Source organism: Macaca thibetana, chromosome 4 (assembly GCF_024542745.1).
Source record: "Macaca thibetana thibetana isolate TM-01 chromosome 4, ASM2454274v1, whole genome shotgun sequence".
Taxonomy (NCBI): domain Eukaryota; kingdom Metazoa; phylum Chordata; class Mammalia; order Primates; family Cercopithecidae; genus Macaca; species Macaca thibetana.
In genome coordinates, this window is record NC_065581.1 from 87205409 (window position 1) to 87220505 (window position 15097).

Sequence of the window (15097 nt, forward strand, 5' to 3'; positions counted from 1 at the left end):
AGCAAACTGCATTTGCTGATAACAGATTTCCAAAAAGTTGCCTTAGCTTTTCAATACACCGAACTCCAAATAGTAGGAGCCAAAAGAGGTTTGCAGCCATAGATCTCCCCTCCTCCCCACCTCCAGTCATGACCCTGGGGCAGAACACCTGCTTACTTTCCAGTATTCCAACAGCTCACTTCTCAAAGGCGGCTTAACGCCAAGTGTTTAAGCTGGGGTGGGGATGAAGTGGGAAAACTCAGCTCTGGTTTCTTTCTCTTTGGCTAAGCTCAGCCAAACGAAAACTCCTCAGAAACAACTGCTTGTTTTTTTGCTGGTCTCTTCAGATAGGATACAGCGGCCAGTGTCTCCCATAAAACTTGCATCTAGAAAAATAGGGTAAGTGCACAGAAGGCTTTTCCAGCTTTCTCCAATCCCTGAAGCTTCCCAGGGCCCTTCCCGCCCATGAGAAGGCTGAGTAAATGACCATGAGAAAAGTCACCACTGGAAGAGCGTCCTTTAGTAGAAGAATTTCAACAAGGTAAATGGAATTTCTAAAGTCTAGAGATCCCATATGCTCTTTTGACAACCAAACCATTAAACAGTGCTGTCCAACTCTACCATAATCCATATAACAGGCCCACAATAACACACCTGTTTTTGTAGGCCTCCAGAAACATCTCCCCCATTTTAAATCCTTTAGTGGCTCATAGGATCTGGCCCTTGCCTCCTTGTCTGGGCTTATATCTGACCACCTTCCACTGGCGTAGTAGTTTTCAACCAAGGGGTAATTCTATCCCTGTATGGGACATTGGGCAATAATCTGAGGACATTTTTGGTTGTCATAATTAGAGTGAAGGGAAGGGGATGCTACAAAAAATCCTAAAATGCAGAAGACGGTCTCTCACTTCAAAGAATTACCTGGTCCAAATATCAAGTGTCAAGGCTGAGAAACCCTGCTCCAGTCATACCAAACAAACTCTTTGCTGGTCTCTGAGCACACCAGGCTTTCTCATATGCTTTTGTGCTTAAACACATTCCTTTACCTGGAATGCCTTGCCCTACCTTCCCTGTCCAGGAAATTACCATTTCCCATCCAGGATCCTACTCAAATGTCGCCTCCTCTACATTGTCCTTCCCAGATTCCCCAGAGTTGGATGTTCCTTTTTCTGTGCCTCCAGAGCTTCTGCTACATACCTTGTTACAACACACTCACTATTCTGCCCCAAGATAGTCTGCACATGCTGAAGGCATGTCTCAAGTTGTATTCTTTGTTTATTCCCATAGTGCCCATCTGGTAATAAATCGCCACTCACCAATTTAATCAGGGAATAAATAAAAATGGAAAAGATGCACCTTACACTCCCTTGCAACTATGTCTAAGGGATAATAGTGTCCCCAGCATAAAAACAACAGCAGTAAATATGTATCAAGTGCTTGTAATGTGGACAGGCACTATATTAAGCACTGGTACATGTAGTAACTCATTTCATCCTTACAATAATCCTATCAGGTAGGTATCATTATCATCAGCATTTTACAGATGGGGAAATTGAGGAACCAAGAAGTCAGGCCACTTGCCTAGGGTCACTGACACTAGCATCTGGAAAAAGTGATATTTAGTCCCAGGAAATCTAGCCTCAGAGTCTCAATATTCCAATATTCATGCCAAGGCAGTTATGCTAAAACCCAGTATTTCAGCCACTCAGAGGCCCCTGGCAAGTATAAATGACACCTCCAGAGGACTACGCAGTCAGAGTAGCCACTAGCACCTGTGACCCTGCTTGTAGGGGATCACACAACTCTCCAACTCTGAAACGCTTCTGGCAGGAGAAGCAACCTCTTCACATCATGGAAAGACATATGCATTCCAGAAAATCATGGTACCGTAAAGGAAATACAAGTGCTGATTCCTCAAAGTACCTCTTACCTTGTTCATGCTGCAGGGATGGGAGCAAGGGATCAGACATGTCACAATGCGAGGCAGCTCTTGAAGATTCTCCTCATTCCTGGAGCCCTCACTTTCTGAAGCAGACAGCTGCACTGTGAATATAAACAAAGAAGACATCCATCAGCTGGTGCCCAGGAAGGCACAGAGCACTGCCATGTCCAGTGCCTTGCTGCCATGATGGCAATGATCCAAGTCTGCACTGTCCAACATGATAGCCACTAGTCAGATGTGGCTATTACTGAGCACTTGAAAAGCAGCTAGTGCAAACGGGGGCTGCCAGGACTCAACAGCTAGAACTTCCACATATTTCCTAGGAAGGCAGTGTACCATAAGGGAATTCAAGAGGTCAGCTTTCCATGGGCCAAATGAACTAAACAGTTCAATTCCCCCCAAACAGAAAAATAGTCCACCATGTTTTTATTCATGCTATTTATTCTTCACATGAAGTTTTTGATTCATATGAATTACGTTTCAGAGTAAAAGGGTTCTTCTTTGTCTTTTTTTTTTTTTTTTTTTTTTTTTGACATAGTGTCTCATTCTGTTGCCCAGGTTGGAGTGCAGCGGCATGATCACGGCTGACTGCAGCCTCAACCTTCCGGGCTACAGCAATCCTCCCACCTCAGCCTCCCAAGCAGCTGGGGCTGCAGGCATGCACCACGACGTCTGGCTAATTTTTGTATTTTTTTATAGAGACAGGGTTTTGTCATGTTGTCCAAGCTGGTCTCAAACTCCTAAGCTCAAGTGATCCTCCTGCCTTAGCCTTCCAAAGTGCTGGGATTACAGGTGTGAGCCACCATACCTGGCCAGTTTCAAGGTTAATTTGTCGAATATTAGGGGAAAATATTTTAAAAATGACTTCAATTGCTTAAATGGATTTGTAGCCTTTTCCGCTGAAAGGTGTTTACAGGTGGAACTGAGAGGAGAGCAAAACATCGTAAGGTTCCTGATACTCAATTTGTGTGTTATTTTTTTAAGTTGCATCTAGGAAGGATTTATATATCTGTACCTTCCCACAATACATGGAATTGGAGGTTTAACTGGAACTGCAGTGCTTTTAAAAATGAAAAATACACTATTTTTAATTATAATATATTAAGAACATAGAAAATGTTCAATAGAAAAATAAAAAGGTACTCATAACCCCACAAGCCCACCATAACCATCTTTAGTTATTAGTAATCAGCCTTTGTCTACACTGGACAATGACATGTCTGCTAACTAAGTTCGGGACATGGAGAATTCCAAAGCTGTATTCCCCATATTAACATCTTTCACTGCTAAGAAAATGATTTTGCAATTTACATTTTCAAAGATAAACTCCTACTCCATGCACATTACTATTCTATGAACATAATATTACTACATTCCTTTTATAAATCAGACGATAGGGAGAGGAAATTGCAAATCACTCCTTGGCTATTTGAAACACAGATTCCAAAGAAAATACCACATTTGGATTAAAAACTTAAAGGTAAGACCTAAAACCATAAAAACCCTAGAAGAAAACCTAGGCAATACCATTCAGGACATAGGCATGGGCAAATACTTCATTACTAAAACACCAAAAGCAATGGCAACAAAAGCCAAAATTGACAAACGGGATCTAATTAAACTAAAGAGCTTCTGCACAGCAAAAGAAACTATTGGCAGAGTGAACAGGCAACCTACAGAATGGGAGAAAATTTTTGCAATCTATCCATCGGACAAAAGGCTAACATCCAGAATCTACAAAGAGCTTAAACAAATTTACAAGAAAAAAAAAAAAACATCAAAAACTGGGCAAAGGATATAAACAGACACTTCTCAAAAGAAGACATTTATGCAGCCAACAAACTTATGAAAAAATGCTCATCATCATTGGTCATTAGAGAAATGCAAATCAAAACCACAATGAGATACCATCTCACACCAGTTAGAATGGCAATCATTAAAAAGTCAGGAAACAACAGGTGCTGGAGAGGATGTGGAGAAATAGGAACACTTTTACACTCTTGGTGGGAGTGTAAATTAGTTCGACCATTGTGGAAGACAGTGTGGTGATTCCTCAAGGATCTAGAACTAGAAATACCATTTGACCCAGCAATCCCATTACTGGGTATATACCCAAAGGATTATAAATCATTCTACTATAAAGACACATGCAAATATATGTTTATTGCAGCACTGTTCACAATAGCAAAGTCTTAAAACCAACCCAAATGCCCATCTATGATAGACTGAATAAAGAAAATGTGGCACATATATACCATGGAAAGGTATGCAGCCATAAAAAAGGATGAGTTCATGTCCTTTGCAGGGACATGGAGGGAAATGGAAACTATCATTTTCAGCAAAGTAACACTAAAAGAGAAAACCAAACACTGCATGTTCTCACTCATAAGTGGGAGTTGAACAATGAGAACACATGGACACAGGGAGGGGAACATCACACACTGGGGCCTGTCAGGGGGTGGGGGGCTAGGGGAGGGATAGCATTAGGAGAAATACCTAACGTAAATGATGAGTTGATGGGTGCAACAAACCAACATGGTACATGTATACCTATGTAATAAACCTGCACGTTGTACACATGTACCCCAGAACTTAAAGTATAATAATAAAAAAAGAAAATACCACATTCAGTCATAGCAATAGCATATTTTAACAATAATGTACAACATGAAGACCTCCTAAAATTCCAACTTTGTAGCATGAATACATCCAGACATCTCCACATGTACATGATGTCCAGGTAATCACGGCTTCAAAGTCAAGAAAATTCAATATCTAATTCTAATTGATCTTAAAGTGACTGAAAAAAAATAATGCATATAACTTTTACTCTTTCGATTTCTGGAAGCAGGTGCTAATAAATTTCTTAGTTTTAAAGTAGAACTTCATACATGCTGTTTCCTTTTCAATGTATGTATCAATCCATTTAAAAACTACAGCCCAGAACTTAACTGGAAAGCTTGCCCAAATGCCTAGCAGAGATGCCTCATGTCACAATTCAATTTCTATGTACACATTGGTATCAACACAGGAAATGTGGGTACAAGAAGATAATAACAAACAGACAAGGATTCTTGAACATCATTTCCCTGAGGAACCCCACCCAGCTCCAATCAGGCCACAATCCCCGTACTCTCAGAACTTGGATAAATAACTTGCACTAAACTGATTACAGATCCCTTCCTGCCCCCGCCCCAACTGTTCTTATGTCATTTTCACGTATGTTGTTTTACAACCAAAACAGGCTAAAAACCCTTTGAGGGAAACATTAGTCACATAGAACGTTTTAAAACAAATGTTACAAGAGTTTTTTCTTTGCTATCACTCACAGGGCCTAGGATGATACAGACTTTTAAGTGTGGGGTCTTAAAAACAATGTTAGTAATTGTTGCAGTTGTCTTTGGAGTTCTTTTAAAAAGGAAAATTTCTAAATGCCAGGATTGTAAATCTTTTTAAAAATATTAAGAATATCATACAACTGTATAGTACCCCAAACTGTACAATGCACTTTTATATATTAATACTCTCATTTAATATACTAATACCAATCTGGGTGGTAGTTTTCCTAATTTGGAAACCAGACACAGAGAGGTAAAAGAATTTTTCTTGGTTCTTGCTGAAATAAGCAATAGACCCTGGACTAGAAGTGACTTCATTTCAAGACACTATGGAATTAAAGCATGTGAAAGACCACAAATAAAAAATAAACACAACACACACCCCAAAACAACACACATACACACACACACACAGACCAAGACCACCATTTAACAGAAAACGCCTCAGAGAACAGACGACAATTTTAGAAACTGGGTCAGTTCACTTCTGGACAGCAACCAAAAAGACTGGCCTTGTTCTATCAAGTACTTTCCATCTCCTTTGAAATCGAGAGAACCTTGTTGTTTTGCAGCCAATTCAGTTTATGAAGAAGCTTAGCGAAATCTACAGCTTAAAAAAGGAGACTGCATCTTAAATATAAGGCATTAGGGGAAAAGATACCTGAGTTACTGTGGTGGAATCAAGAATGTTTTCTTTTTTAGTTTATTATTCAGTGTTTCTTTTCATTTTTTTAAAAGCTGGATTCCTCTAGCACTGAACAAAAGGAAACTACAGATGTCTTTAAAGGGTGCCTTGAGAAAGTTAATCCCATAAGCCCCTGTGTGACTTCCACTCAGCTGATCTTAACAGTTGGTTCAATGGTCAATCTTAGACTTCTAAAACTTCTAAAAGGTTAATAAAATATAATTTGTCTTTCCAGGTGGGTAGAAGCGTGGGTAAGAAGAAAAGTGCGCCGGAATTACAGAATCCCAGCACTTTGGGAGGCTGAGATGGGTGGATCACTTGAGGTCGGGAGTATAAGACCAGCATGGCCAACATGGAAAAACCTCATCTCTACTAAAAATACAAAAATTAGCTGGGTGTGGTGGTGCAGGCCTGTAATCCCAGCTACTTGGGAGGCTGAGGCAGGAGAACAGCTTGAACCAGGAGGCGTAGGCTACAGTGGGCCAAGACTGCACCAGTGCACTGCAGCCTGGGTGACAGAGTGAGACTCCGTTTCACAAAAAAAAAAGGGGGGGGGGAGGGCAGAGACAAAGTAAGTCTAAGAAGAAGAGAGAAATAACAAGAAAAGATGAAAGATACAAAGAATGGAGAAAAACAAAGGGCAGGTAAGCAAACAAAAACACTCTAGGTTTGGTAACATGGCCAAGAGCCCCACACTAGCCAGGTCCTCACTATGGAAGAGACCCAGAGATTCGGGCTCCTGGTGACAATTGCACATCCTATGGCTTCTCTGGGGTTATACTCTCATGTCTCAGGTGTCAGCAAATGGGAGTTGGAGAAACACCAGGCCTACCTGATTCACCACTATTTATTTACCATCCCAACCTCCATCTACCATGGAGAGAAGCCTATTTTACCTGGATCACTGTTAATGTGGTATAGAGGTATGCTGAGAATAACATAAGTCACCTTTAACCCTATGCTCTTTAAAGAGAAGCTTGAAAGTGTCAAGGGCTGTGTGTGTGTGTGTGTGTGTGTGTGCACGCGCGCACGTGTGTGTGTTCTCTTGGCCCTTGAAAATGCAACTAATACTGCCAATATTGAATAGAATATGGTGAGTTGGGTTTTTCTCCCCACTCCAACTCCCAACCCCTTCTATGATGTCCATTCTAGAAGCCTTCTGTAATCTCTCTCAAAGCAGGGGAGCTCAGGCACTCCTGTGGGAGACAGACAGGCCAACAAGAACGAGCAGGTCACTCTTCACAGGGTCAAAGGTCTCACTAGCTTTTAGACATCGTGCACCATGAGGCCAGTCTGTGGGATGGACTCTTTTCCTACCCTTCCCACCACCATGCCCAGCAGCTTAGGCAGAGGGCTGGAGCATGAGGGCCTATGCCAGGCCCAAGAGCTTTTGGAGAAGGAATAATGAAGTAATCAAGGTGAACAGGCTCTGAAGTCTAGAAAAATAATGCTCTTGCATCTAGGACATAGAAACTTGGGAAATCAGATGGACAGGTGACAGCAATATCCCTAATCTCCTCTACTCTATTTTAAGGGGTGGAGTAATTCACATGGCTTTAAAGTTAAGTCTGGACAATCTTCAACTGGAGACTTTCAACTGAAAAAATATAAGGCCATTTTTATTACAGAAAGGCTAATCCCTCCCTTCTACAATAGGGGGCATGGTGCCGGGATTAAAGGATCCAAAGGCAAAGAAGCTAGACTCCTGCCCCCTTCCCCCAGTGCACGCACACCTTCTTTCCAACTGGCTGGTTCATTCCCTGCTACCTAAAGAAGAGGAAAGAGGAACAGGGTGGAGCTTGCCAAGGAGATTCCTGCAGGTCCCTCTCCATCCTCAAAGTTACAGCAGATGTGTGGCTGTGGTTCTCCATGACTTCAGTGTCCTTGCCACCCCCACATGGAGGCAGCAAACACACTATAACATGGTTCTGCCCCCAAGAGACTAGACGTTTGCCATTCTGCGTTGCTCCCGTGTGCTGCCTTCACAGCATACCATGGAAAACAGACATTCTAAGCCAGAATGACAAAAGCATCTTCCCATCAAGCATCATCAATAGCCTTCCTCCCCGAGGATAGGTTAGGTAATTTGAAAATGAATGTTCTGAAATTTTAACTAATATATGAGTTGTAGTTCAATAGGAAATGGTGATAAAGAGGAGGAAACAAGAGGATTATAAATTACAAAAGAGAGACACATTGCTGGTAACACACACACAAATGGTCTGAGAGCCAGATGGGGAGAAACAGAGGCCAGGAAAGGGCCAAGCGTGACAAGTGGTAGAGTGTCCATCACTTTCATATACCCGCTTCTGGCACACAGACTAGGGGTTTCTTGCACTTGGTCAAATCATAAGTCAGGATATCTAATATTTAGATTCAGGGCTATCACTGTAAAACGTAAATCACAGTCTCCAGTGATTTAGGACTATCTCAATTTAAAGGCACAACACAGAGTGCCCCCGAGAGGTTACTTGGCCTGGCCCACTTCCCTTGCCTAAGTGACTATTTAAACCAGGGGTCACAAATTCAGATGACTGCAGGGGTCAAGAAAGAATGAGATGAGTGAAAGGTCAGGTCTGGGAAGACAGTAAAGAATGGGGCATCTGGGGAGTCTGCCACTTAGCTCTAGCCCCAGCAAAGCAGGAACAGCCCCATGTGCCAAGAGCTTCTGATACTCAAGAAACAGAGTTGAGAGACTGCATAAAATCATTTGCTGTTTTAATGTTGGAAACTCATGCTAATAATTTGGAAATTTTGTAGGTGTTGGGTCTGGTTGGCTAGTTTGCCTCTTCTACTGCACACCTTCTATGTCGCTCAGCGGATTCTTTGTTCCTGTAAACCTAAACCTATGGGGGAGAAAACTCTCCACCTGCCTTTTGGCCCCCCTGGGTTGTACTGTTAGGGCTTCACTGCCCACAGAAAGCCAGGGAGAAGAGTGGGCAAAGACAGATAGGGGCCAAGTCAGTCTGAATATCAACTCCACCTCTCGGAATGTGATTTTTGGCAATTTACTGGCTCGCTCTCAGTCTCTGTTCCTTTATCCTTAAAACCGGAGGAAATTCTTTATACCTCTTGAGATTATTTTGAGGATTGTTTTGAGCATTTCACGAGAAGAGATCTTGTCTATTTTGTACTAGTACCCAAATACCCAGCACCTATCCTGCTGCCTTACATACAGTAGGCACTCAATATATGCCAAAATTATAATGTTTGGGAAGATCTCCCGTAAGTCCGGCACCAGTTGAACCTATTTCCTTTCATTCTCTCCTCTTCTGATGCTTTAATGTCAATATCCATATCTACTTCTCGCTTGGTCAGAATATTTTGAAATTAAACTTTATAGAAGGCCAAATTAAGAATAAATACTGAAAAGTTTTTTCTTAAGAAGCATGGCATACTTTTAGGTCAGCAAGGCACTATTTGGATACTACTAGCAACAGCTTTTTGTGTACTTCAGAAGAAAAAAAATTAAACACAAGAGATTTCATTGTCTTATTAATAAATTAAGGTATCATGCATTAAGTTTAGCATTCTCAACTCATGTTTGCCAATAGTGCAGGCCACTGCATGGAGAGTACATAGTGGCTATTCCAGGTGACTCTTGATCCATTTGTTCACTTTGGATTGAGAAGGCTGAATTATATTCATCTAGAACAAATGTTTACTAACCATGTCTTATTTACCTGGGTTTCTTTGATTTTATGCTGAAAGAATCCCAGAGCCCTCCAAATAATTTCAGCTTCCCTCTCCCCTGGCGGGGGGAAGGAGGGTTTGCTGTACAATTCAGGCAAACATATTTCCCATGATTTGGTGAGAAACTGAAATAACAAACAGCCTGGTGGGTTACTTCAGAGTGACCCACTGCAATGGGAGCACTGTTGAAGAAGCATTAAGGGGACCAGCTATCTCTCCAATAAAAAGTTTCCAATTAAGGAACTAAAATATTCTCAAGAAGATCTTGGGGACAAGCTATAAGTAGGATCATCACCTTAATTGGGGCCAGTGCTTACAACTGAAACTGCTTAGCAAGCCAGAATGGGTTATATGCCTTGTTCCTCTTGAGAAGAAACGTTCATTAATCTGCAGAAGAAAACTCTATTTGGCCTGATGGGCTCTGCTGAAAAGCAATCTCAGAGGTTCACTGTTAACCTCTGCTTTTCTGGGGCTTAGATTCTGTTCCTTGTTTTTGAAACAGGGTCTCACTCTGTTGTCCAGGCTGGAGTGCAGTGGCACCAACTTGGCTCACTGCAGCCTCAGCCTCCCAGGCTCAATGATTCTCCCACCTCAGCTTCCCAAGTAGCTGGTACTACAGGTGTGCATCACCCCTGCCCAGTGAATTTTTTGTATTTTTTTGTAGAGACGGAGTTTTGCTATGTTGCACAGGCTGGTTTCAAACTCCTGGGCTCAAGTAATCCTCCTATGTTGGCCTCCCAAATCGCTGGGATTATAGGCATGAGCCACTGCATCTGGCCATATTCTGTACTTCTTATTACCAGCATCTCCTGAGTGCGGCTTGTTCTTTGTGAGGGAGTACCATGTCCCAGGTTGTTAAGCCTCTCCACAGGGATCTAGTGTTTGCCTCCACTATGGCCTAAGGGCTTTCAATGCTCTCAAACCAGTGTCTAACAAAACAGCTGAAGTTATACCATGCAGGTAGTAGTATAACTATGGACCCCAGAGCTATTCAAACAGTGTAATCCTGGGTTTCCATCTCCCTGGTCTGTGCCCCAACACACAGACTTAAAGCCCCAGAGAGACTGGGGAAAATCTTCTTGCCTCCATTTCACAAGCAATTCTTGTGTGAGTATAACCAGCATAGCCCCTAGAGTCTAGGGCCTATAGCTGGGTCTGAAACACTCTAAGGCCAGTGGCATCAATGTCTTCTGGCACCTAGGAATTTTCCTGTCCTGCTTTAAAGCTCATATGTACTTGAAGACATTTAACCAATATTGGTTTATTTTAACCAATATACCTTAGGACTTTTTGGGGTGGGTGGTCAGAAGTAGGCCAGGCTACATGAGCTCAGTATACCACTCTGCCAGAATTGGGTTCCCTAAATGCAATTCTGCCAGTTTAGGTCCCATATGTAGCCAATTCTAGCTGCCATTTAGGCTACAACTAGAATTAAGTTCTTTGTAGCCTAAGCTAATTGCTGTGACTCTTTCACTAACTCATCCTCATTACAGAGTGCCACTGCGGGGAGAAACAGCTTAGGGGTAGCCCAGGCCTTGAGAAACCTACCCTAAGCCAGAAGCAGCAGGTCCAGGCAGTGACCCCAAGGAAACAGGTCACCTTCCTTTCCAAGGCTGCATTTTCCACACCCAACTAAGTCTGCCCTCAGTTCTGTGGAATCTGCCTTCCATTAACTTTTCCATGATTTAGAACCGGATGACTGTACACTGATGTTTTAGTAGAATGAGAGAAGTAGTAGAAAGATGGCAAGAAATGCAACAAGGGCACAACCACCTTACCACATCAGGGATGTCTGCAGGGAGTCACTGTGTTCTCCGACAGCAAGCAGCCAAGAGAACAGCCACAGAAAGCGGCTCCAGCAGCTGACCCTGGGGTCTCCTCTGATCTCATTACAGCAGTTGACACTAGTCCTCACAAAACAGAGGAAATTTATGCCTGCCTTAGCTGTGGAAAGCTCCACATTCCTTATTAACGAGAGTTTCAGCTTCTGAGACCACAGCCGCCGGGATGGGGAGGAGGTCGGCTGTGCTCCTAAGAAAGAACTGTGGCTGCTGCCTTGCCCTCTTTCTGGGGCTGGATATACAGGCGGTAAGCCTGGGGCCTGGGCTCTGTGCTCGGGTGACTAGGGGGAAGTTCCCTTTCTGCTAATGTCAACTTTCCTTGGCTCAGACGGTGGAGTCATTTCCTCTTAAACAGCACTGGGAAACTCACTACAAGGGAGTCTTGAGGGGATCCACCTGCTAAGGTCGGAATTCCAAGAGAGAGGTTGTTCTGCATAACCATACTCAAAAGTACTCTTGCCTGCACCTTCAAAAACTCTACTTAACTTGGAATTCTGACTTAAAACATTATTTCATATCTGTTAATTCAATCTTAGAAGTAACTGAGCAGTCAGTTCATGATGTAAAGAGTGAGCTTCTAAACCAGAGTAAGAAAGAGGAGCAGAAGTTCTGAACCAGAGTGGTTTTGCCTCCCAGAGGACATCTGGAAATGCTGTAGACATTTTTGGTTGTCATGACCTGGGGGAGGGTGCTACTGGCATCTAGTGGGTGAGACCAATGATGCTACTGAAGATCCTACCATGTACAGGACAGACACCATAATCAAGAATTATCTGGTCCAAAACGTCAATAGTGCTGAGACTGGGAAACCCTGACGGGGAGGGAACATTCAGGGATATAGGCAGACTTAAAGTCATGCCAACTCATAATCACATGATAATAATGTGGTATCATGCAACTTGGGGTCCCCAAAATGTAAACAATTAACAACCATAAAAATATACCAGTTCTCTCCTTGAGCAAAGTAAAAGCTGTACCTTACACAGAGTAAGATCATCAGAGTTGCCTGGGAAGAAGTGGAACAGATTCAATGTTGGACTGTGTTATCATCAACATCACCAGTGCCTTGTTTACTCCAGGTCAAGGTGTGATCTGAGTGCCAACTATCAAAATTCAGTGGTAGCTATTAACAGAAGGAGTTTACATGTGAAGTTCTATGGTCACTAAAACTGTCTAAATAACCTAAGTATATATAGGTCTGGAAAAAGTTGCAAAATGTTTCAACTTTTAAAATACCAACAAAATATGAGGAACCATGTTGATGCTGACCTACATTCTAGGGTGCTAAAAGAAACAGCTGCACAATAGGGTTCTAAATAAATGCAGAATTGCAGAAATGCATCATAATGAAAATAATCAAGGTGACTATTTTGAAATGCTCCCCATTTCTGTTTTTCTTGCTGTTTTCAAATATTCCCTCTCATCCACATGGCATATTTTCATTACATTTGTTGTAAGAATGTACATTTAGATGACCTACTCATTATTCTTTTATGCATTCTTTTACTCCAGCCAAAAAGGAAAAAAAAAATCCCCATCCAAACAAAGCTAATGCATGGAAACAAATTTGAAGGAAAAAAAGAATTTCATGAATGAGCGGGAGACAATTTTTTAATGGAGTGTTTTAAAGGCTTGTGGTATAAACAAGTAAACAAAATTGATTCACTAACATTAATACTGTTTGCCATGATGTAAGAGTTGGTCTTTTTTTAAAATGCCCCAGAAGCCAAAGGAAAATAAATAATGTGGTAGGGAAAAATAATACCTTACTTGGCATTTTGAAGTCATTGCTCAATCCTTCTTGAGCAAGAAAACCATAGTAATGACTTTGTTTTACCTACCGCAATTATGGTACACCTCGCAGCAATCCTCCACAATATTTTCCTCCCTCTGTTCAAGTTCTGCTAAATAATCTCTGGAAACCATTAACCAAGAGCACGGTTCCAATTTTCCTGTTCTCCCTCCCCTGCTGCCTCAGTGTCATGCTGGCGTCAGGACAAAGCAAACTTGTATGACATCACAGAGCAAACTCATTTTCTGTAAACCAGCCCCTTGGTAGTTTACCGCTACTGGAACCCAACGCTGTCAACAGTGTGGTCTTTGTTTGGTGGGTGTTGCTCTAAAAATTTTTTTAAAAAGTTTCCCAACACCTCCTTCTTCTTTTAAACAGAGGCAAGCTGCTGGAGGCGCCGTCCTCGCCTGGCCCGCCCCACTCTGTAAACTAGACATTACCTTATACACAAATGACTCTAGGCATTCCTCAGTCTAGCTGCCTCACTGCAAAATTCCTATGCTCCTCAGCAGCAGGGCAGCACGCATTCCCCTGGCTTCCCCTCTTTCCTCTTCCCCCACCCTCCTCTTTTTCTTTTCTTTTTTTTTTTTTTTTTTAATTTCCACTGCCTCACTGTGTTTTTGTGTAAATGATCTCACATGACTCAACAAATCCATCTGCCTGAAGCAGGCCAAGTCTGGAGCCCTCCCAGGAGGGAGGAGAAGAATTGCTTTGTGGAAAGGACCTGGAGCTCTGCCCTTTCTCTGGCTCGAATTACCCGCCTGTCAGGCCTGACGGATTTGGCTAAAAATAAAAGGAAGCGGGCCGTGAAAAGCAGATGAATGGGCTCAGCAGTTCCTTAGATAACACAGGCCTGCTGTTGCCCAAAGCTCCCCAAACAGAAACTTCAAATGCAGGGCCTCTGAGTGCAGTGATGTGGCTTCCAGGTGAACGGGGCCTGTCAAATCCACTGGAGTTGGAGGACATGGCCTGGGCTGTGAATTTCGGTTTCCCTTCCGTGTGTGTGTGTGTGTGTGTGTGTGTGTGTGTGTGTGTGTGTGTGTGTGTGTGTGTGTGTGTGTGTGGCCTGGGCTGTGTTTCGTTTCCCTTCCGTGTGTGTGTGTGTGTGTGTGTGTGTGTGTGTGTGTGTGTGTGTGTGTGTGTGTGTGTGTGTGTCACACAGAGAGTGAAAGCGCACGCGAGAGAGACTGAGAGAGTGAGAGAACCAGTGTGTGTGTGTGTGTGTGTGTGTGTCACACAGAGAGTGAAAGCGCACGCGAGAGAGACTGAGAGAGTGAGAGAACCAGTCTAGTATTAAAAGGTTCTCAGAAAACAGTAGACTTCAGTGGAGTGAAGACTTGTAAAAAAAGAAAAAAATTTGTTGTTTCCACTACAAAATTATCCTTCTCCCCACCTCCAACACCAGACATTTTCAGCCTCTCTATGATGTCACTTCTCTGTTTAGAGCCAGCAAAGAGCTAAAAGTCCTTCTTGTAAGTGTATGCCCAGCGCCCGCAGTGGGTATTAAGCACTTAGGTTGGCAATGTAATGACACACTGTAACAATCTGTAATATGAAGCAGTCAGCAAAGCCCTGGCTCTGAAAGCTATTTCTCCCGACCATTAACCATATGTTTGGCTCCTCAGATAGCCAAGCGGGTGTTCCAGCTTACCATCTGGTTTCTATCCACACAAGCAACTGCAAAGCACAGGCTATGTCCCTCTGGAGCTGTGTGTTTCTTTTTCTCTCTCTTTTCCGCTCTTCCCTTCCTCTTTCCTCCTCCCAGCTCCTTTGGTTCCCTCTGCTAAAGAATTCTCTGCCATTCATCACGTGCAAAGAAAACTTTAC

At 42.7% G+C, this 15097-nt stretch overlaps 1 protein-coding gene across 7 annotated transcripts in view; it reads right to left on the reverse strand.

The window, feature by feature from the left end:
* Positions 1-15097, reverse strand: part of BACH2 (BTB domain and CNC homolog 2) — a 643272-nt gene that overhangs the window by 272663 nt on the left and 355512 nt on the right. For 6 of the 7 annotated variants that reach the window (XM_050788075.1, XM_050788076.1, XM_050788081.1 and 3 more), the window contains one exon: positions 1910-2022. The exons of the other annotated variant lie outside the window; for it this stretch is intronic. The gene's annotated coding sequence lies outside the window, so the exon portion shown is untranslated. The remainder of the gene's footprint in view (positions 1-1909; positions 2023-15097) is intronic. 7 annotated transcript variants of the gene reach the window in all.